Source organism: Schistocerca americana, chromosome X (assembly GCF_021461395.2).
Source record: "Schistocerca americana isolate TAMUIC-IGC-003095 chromosome X, iqSchAmer2.1, whole genome shotgun sequence".
Lineage (NCBI taxonomy): Eukaryota > Metazoa > Arthropoda > Insecta > Orthoptera > Acrididae > Schistocerca > Schistocerca americana.
This window is the reverse complement of record NC_060130.1, coordinates 605,184,486-605,190,896: the sequence shown is the minus strand read 5'-3', so window position 1 is coordinate 605,190,896 and position 6,411 is coordinate 605,184,486. Positions and strand designations below refer to the sequence as shown.

Below are 6,411 nucleotides of genomic sequence, written 5' to 3'. Positions count from 1 at the left end.
TGTCTGTGATACAATATCCACAGTCAGCGTCTATCTTCAGGAGTTCTGGGAACCAGGGTGATGCAAAACTTTTTTTATGTGTGTAGCTTTATTCTCGTAGCGCAAGCCTATCTTACAGTATACAACTACGCACCCTGGTCCCAGACGCCTGATGGCAGTGTTTACTATGCAAATGCCGTTTCCGGCCACCGTGCTCTCACATTCTAGGACATTTCTCGAAATTTTTTACAACAGGTTTCAATGTCAACATTAACAAAACGGTATACCACTGTAATTATCTTCTCAACAGCTATCAAATACAGTTATAAAATGTATACTGTCCTATTTAAAAGAACGTACTTGCTTCAGTACATCCGCTGACACCAGCGCTAACATTAACCAAACAAAAACATACATACCCCTCGACGCTGTATCATTTGTCGAAAACCGCGATTCGATACGTGTAACCGTTCGCTAAATAAAAGGGGTGTTATGTCTTATGTGAACGTTGTGAAGTGTTTGGCGCAGATCGGTTACTGCTGCCACAATGGCAGGTTCCCAAGATTTAAGTGAGTTTGATCGTGATGTTATAGTCGGCGCACGAGCGATGGGACACAGCATCTGCGAGATAGCGATGAAGTGTGGATTTTCCCGTACGACTATTTCAAGAGTGCACCGTGAATATCAGTAATCCGGTAAAACAACAAATCTCCAACATGCCTGCGGCTGGATAAAGATCCTGCAAGAACGGGACCAACGACGACTGAACAGAATCGTTCAGCTTGACAGAAGTGCAACCTTTCAGCAAAATATTCTATGCACAAAAGTACGTGCAAATTATCAAAGATTTTATTCCATTATCTGTATTCTAACGTGTATCCGACCACGTTTGGGTTGTTTTCTTCACCATCCAACTGTGACAGAGATTCCTAACCCAATTAAAGTATCTACAAACTGTACTTCTTCCTACTGCCTACCATAGAAAACTTCTGTAAACACACATTGCTAGCTATCGAAGCGAAATCTGATATTCACTATAACACATGGACTATATAGGATGTGGGTTGTGTTATTTGCCGAAATGTTGTCAGCTGTGTCGAATTTAGCTATCTTAAATAAAGACTTATGTTTACAGAATCTAGCTCCATGACCATCTAACAACGGTGGCATTCACTTTTACTTTTCTTATATGTTGATAACACGGAATAACGTCCAGCTATAGCTGTTTAAGTTTCGTTTATTCACTAAGGAATGAGGATGGAAATAAAGTTCGAGGAATAGTCTTTATCCAGTTGTAACTCAATAGATAGCCCAGCTGCAGTCTTATGTTTGTGTGTGTGTGTGTGTGTGTGTGTGTGTTTGTTCAATTGCCCCTTGGGTCTCTAACGAACTATCTTGGACCTGACGCTGTGACGGTGAACACTATTAAGGACACAACGCCAGTGGATCCGGTTTCGAACAATATTCCGGACAAAACACAGATGGATCCATCTTCATACACTACTCCAGACGTAATTCAGGTGGATATATCTCCATTCGTGACGTACCATCGTGCTATCAGAGCTTCTTCGGTCAGTACCATAAGTCATACCCGATACGTAAAGTCATACCCAATGGCTCCTCACACCATAACGCCACGAATACCACTGCTGTGCCTCTTCAAAACATTTTAAGAGGTGGACCTCTTCCGAGGTCGCCACTATACTCGCCAGTAACGGTCATCTGGGGTGGCGCAGAACCGTGATTCATCGCTGAACACAATGTCACGCCATTCTTCAGCGGTCCATGCCTCTTCCTCACGACACCAGTCCCAGCGTAGCCGTTTGTGTCGTTGTGTTAACAGGGATCTACACCTGGGAGTGCAATTCCGCAGTTCAGCTGCTGTTGGGGGGTGACACAGAATGTTGCGGAGAGTCCAGTACTTGCTCTCAGATGGCAAGCAAAGAAGGAATTACGGTGTTCTTGGTGCACAATACGGTGATTCTCCCTTATGGTGGTCAGACATGATCGATCAGAACCTTGACAATATCCTACAGTCCAACATTGGGCCGTTGGCAAAATCCTAATACCTCAAAAATCAGGGTATTACACGATTCGACCAGCCGGCCAAATGCAGAGCCCTCTGTCAGGTGTTGATAATGCTGTCTCACACGAGAACGTGTTATCTCCGTGTCCTCCACAGTGATTGTTCAACATCTGACGCTTTACATGCCCCTTACATGCTTTGCTAGGCCTGATAACAACACATATATACTCTAGTGGCCTTGCTACCTGTCACACAGAACTGCAGTTCTCATCATCTGCATACCTGACAGTGGTGTGTGCGAGTACGAAGTTACACTGTAACCCGAAGATGTCTACTGGGTGCCTCACTTTATTTCCCAGGTATTGTATTTTGAGTGTCAAAGATGGTCATTCCTCAGCCCAGACGTCGAAAGGCTCTTTCTGCTAAAGAAGTTTTAAACGTCGATTGTAAGATTTCAACTTTTGTCTTCCTGTCTTCTAGTTCGATATGATGATTATCAGTGTGAGATTGGGTGGAATCTTTCGGTTAGCTAAGCCATTCTACGCACAACTAAAACGTTCTTGGATTTTCACAGATATGTTTTCAAATGTTCAAATGTGTGTGAATTCCTAGGGGACCAAACTGCTGAGGTCATCGGTCCCTAGATTTACACATTACTTAAACTAACTTATGCTAAGAACAACACACACACCCATGCCCGAGGATGGACTCGAACCTCCGGCGAGAGGGGCCGATATATTTTCAATGGCACATTTCTGAAAATTGTCATTGACAGACGAGGTATATCCACACAGTACATGTAGCACAAACTATGGTCCCCACGCAGTCAGAAGCTCAGAAGACAGCAGAAGACAGCAGAAGAATATCTGCCTACTTTCATCGGGGAGAAACTATCCGCAAGCAGTTCTGAATTGAAAATAACAACAACTTTAAAGCAGTGGAAATAGTAAGTCACTGACAAAAATTATTTTGTGTTTTCGAACGTTTGCAGAATACATTCGAAGTAAAACCATTTTTTACATATCACAAACTGGAACCAGAATTTTTTACGTGTGGTGTCCCAGTACAGCATACTATGCATTATTATGAACTTGTACCATAATATTGCAGACTCATTATTTCCTTTACATTTATTATTTCTTTAATGTTATAGTTTGTTGATACATCCTCGCACCAAATAACGCAGGCCCGCACAGAGATACGCTCAGACAACAAGAATACTCTTAAACTCAGACAGCTGCTCGTTTGTATGATAGTTAATGACAGTCTTGATAACTTAATACTGTTTCTTCGGCCCTCTTGCGTGGTTCTCTCACAATTTATGAGGTTAATAACAGTGTCTCTTTACGTTTTTTCTGTATGTTTGTCTATAATGTTCAACGAATTTCTGTGAAGTTTTCATGCATACTTTAATGTTCAATCCATTCAGATACGACAGGACATTCATTCACGTCTACCGAATGTCACAGCATTAGGTTTCCAGCTTCAGTCACTAAGTAAAACGTCTATTAGGCTTCTCCAAGTGGTGTGTCTAGCAATTTTACTAGGGAACTCAGAATTTTTGTGAGTTTCGCGGAAATTTTCTCTAGCCAGAGTTCTAAATTTTCTAAGATTGCAATACGACCCTTTCTGTTTTTTTAAGAGAGACGTAATAATTTATAATCAGTTTCGAGAAAATCTGCGCAAGTCAGGGCTTGCAGAGATGGAAAATTGCACGCCAGTAGTTCAGCGATAGCAAAAATCTGGAAGAATTATTACCTCTCTTAGTGGAAACAACATTAAGAGCTCACTGGTCTCTTGAACTCCTTCTCTGTATAATGGGTATAAGTAGGTAGTGATCCAAAAATTGTAATTTAGTTTAGTGATGGAAAGGCTTATTATTCATAAATACCCGAATGAAGCAAACGAGAGTAGCCGGCTGCGGTGGCCGTGCGGTTCTAGGCGCTTCAGTCCGGAACCGCGTGACTGCTACGGTCGCAGGTTTGAATCCTGCCTCGGGCATAGATGTGTGTGATGTGCTTAGGTTAGTTAGGTTTAAGTAGTTCTAAGTCTAGGGGACTGATGACCTAAGATGTTAAGTCCCGTAGTGCTCAGAGCCATTTGAACCAAACGAGGGTAAACTGCGACGATTATTTTAAGTGTCTTGAGTAATGTTGATTATGTTGCCCAGACAACAGTGCAAAAAAAGTTACAGAGCATCTGCTACAGTTTAAATCACTGAAATGAAATGTTGTTAAACGTTACTTTCACATATTATGTAGAAGTAAAATAACATAATCAAAAAATATGAGGATATATTGCTCGATAGGTGTTCGATAGTTCATCAGTGCTCCTGGTCCCGCGCCACCTTAAATTGGTCCTGATTACAAATGCTCCTCATACCTGTTCTTTCGGATACAAGAGCTATCAACTTTTGTGTCTCAGCTTCCTCACAGTATGTCTTCAACCAATAGCCCAGCGATCTTTGTTCCAGCAACGTCTTCCGAGGATTGAAATTAAATCGGGAAGTTCAACGCCCTTATTCATTATCTTATTTGGGACGTACATTGCCTGACAAAACCAGTGAATCACGCAGATGACAAGGTTGGATGTCAGTGTAACTTCATACACGTACACTCCATCGTCGGGTATGTGAATTGTTAAGAGTTACAATTCTCTGTGACTGGTAGAACAGCCACAAAAGTAGATTGGTGTTGGTCGTGTTTAGTGTTGTTACCAGGCCTTGTGGGATATATTAGAGACGTGAACAATGTCATGCGTTAAGTGATCGCTGTGAAGGACGCGGAGATGCCGCATTCTCGTCTGCGAACGCATTAACAGCACCTGACAGGGTTTGAAAGGGGTCCCATTTTGGGTCTACATTTGGCTAGCTGGTTACACTGTCCAATACCCAAATTTGTAGGGCATTCGGATGTGATAGTGACCCGATGTCGGAGTGCATGTAAACGTGAGGGCAAGCATATTCGTAATCAAGATTCCGGTCGACCGCATCTGGTCACCATATTCTGCAACAAGCACACCGTAACGTCACGTCTGCGCCCTGGAGGCCTACGAGGAAGACAGGCCGCGGCGCGTAAATCACGAAGGTAGGCCTCAGCTCGTTCGCTCACTCACCACAGCAGACAAACTACGATTCTAACCGTATTAACTCGCAACGAGGTATGTATGTACAAACGAGAGAACAGATACCATTGATGGCCGTGCAGCTACTCTAGAATGAAATGATAATTAAATCGACACCCTAGCTGCAAATGGCTCTGAGCACTATGGGACTTAACATCTGTGGTCATCAGTCCCGTAGAACATAGAACTACTTATACCTAACTAACCTAAGGACAGCCCGCATCTCGTGGTCGTGTGGTAGCGTTCTCGCTTCCGACGCCCGGGTTCCCGGGTTCGATTCCCGGCGGGGTCAGGGATTTTCTCTGCCTCGTGATGGCTGGGTGTTGTGTGCTGTCCTTAGGTTAGTTAGGTTTAATTAGTTCTAAGTTCTAGGGGACTGATGACCATAGATGTTAAGTCCCATAGTGCTCAGAGCCATTTGAACCATTAACCTAAGGACATCACACACATCCATGCCCGAGGCAGGATTAGAACCTGCGACAGTAGCGGTCACCCTACCTGCAAACAGGTGTTGATATACATCATTGGGGACATGTTGAAAATGTGTGCCCCGATCGGGACTCGAACCCGGGACCTCCTGCGTACGTGGCAGACGCTCTATCCATCTGAGCCACCGAGGTCACAAAGGATAGTACGCCTGCAGGGACTTATCCCTTACACGCTCCCCGTGAGACCCACATTCCCAACATGTCCACACCACTACATTCGTAGTTCGCCTAATAGATGTTTGCCCATTGCATCTTCTACTGGAATCCGCTGTTGTTGAGTCTTACTGTTATTACTCCTACAATGATAGGAAGTCCATAGACCTACTTATAATTTGTTACGGCTGTACTGGGGTAAAATAAAATTAAAATCATGCCAAAATTTGTTACTGCTGTACTGGGGCACAATAGAATTAAAATCATACCAAAATGACTATCAGTTGCATAAGACACCACTTCTTGTTTGAAATGAGGACTGTTAAGCAGAAAAAAACAAAATGCTACAAACAAGCCGTTATACGATTTACATAGAGTACTGCTCTGAAATTAAATTTTGTTGTAGTACTGTTAATCAGTAAGAATTTATAATGGCAGATTCCAGTGAAAGATGCAGTTCTCGTTAGTACGTACACGCCCAGCTGTGAGTTAACAGGCTTAGAAATGCATTTTGTCTGCTGGGTCGAGCGAGCGAGCGAGTTCCGGCCTACCTTCGTGACGTACACGCCGTGGCCTGTCTTTCTTTTGGGCCACGTGCGCCCGTCACCCGGGAACAAGTAATGGACACCCGGCAACATTCTG

At 43.4% G+C, this 6,411-nt stretch overlaps 1 non-coding gene across 1 annotated transcript; it reads right to left on the bottom strand.

The window, feature by feature from the left end:
• Positions 1-5,674: 5,674 nt before the first annotated feature.
• On the bottom strand, positions 5,675-5,748 carry Trnat-cgu. The gene has a single exon. It is a non-coding gene; the product is annotated as a tRNA-Thr (tRNA).
• Between the last annotated feature and the right edge of the window lie 663 nt (positions 5,749-6,411).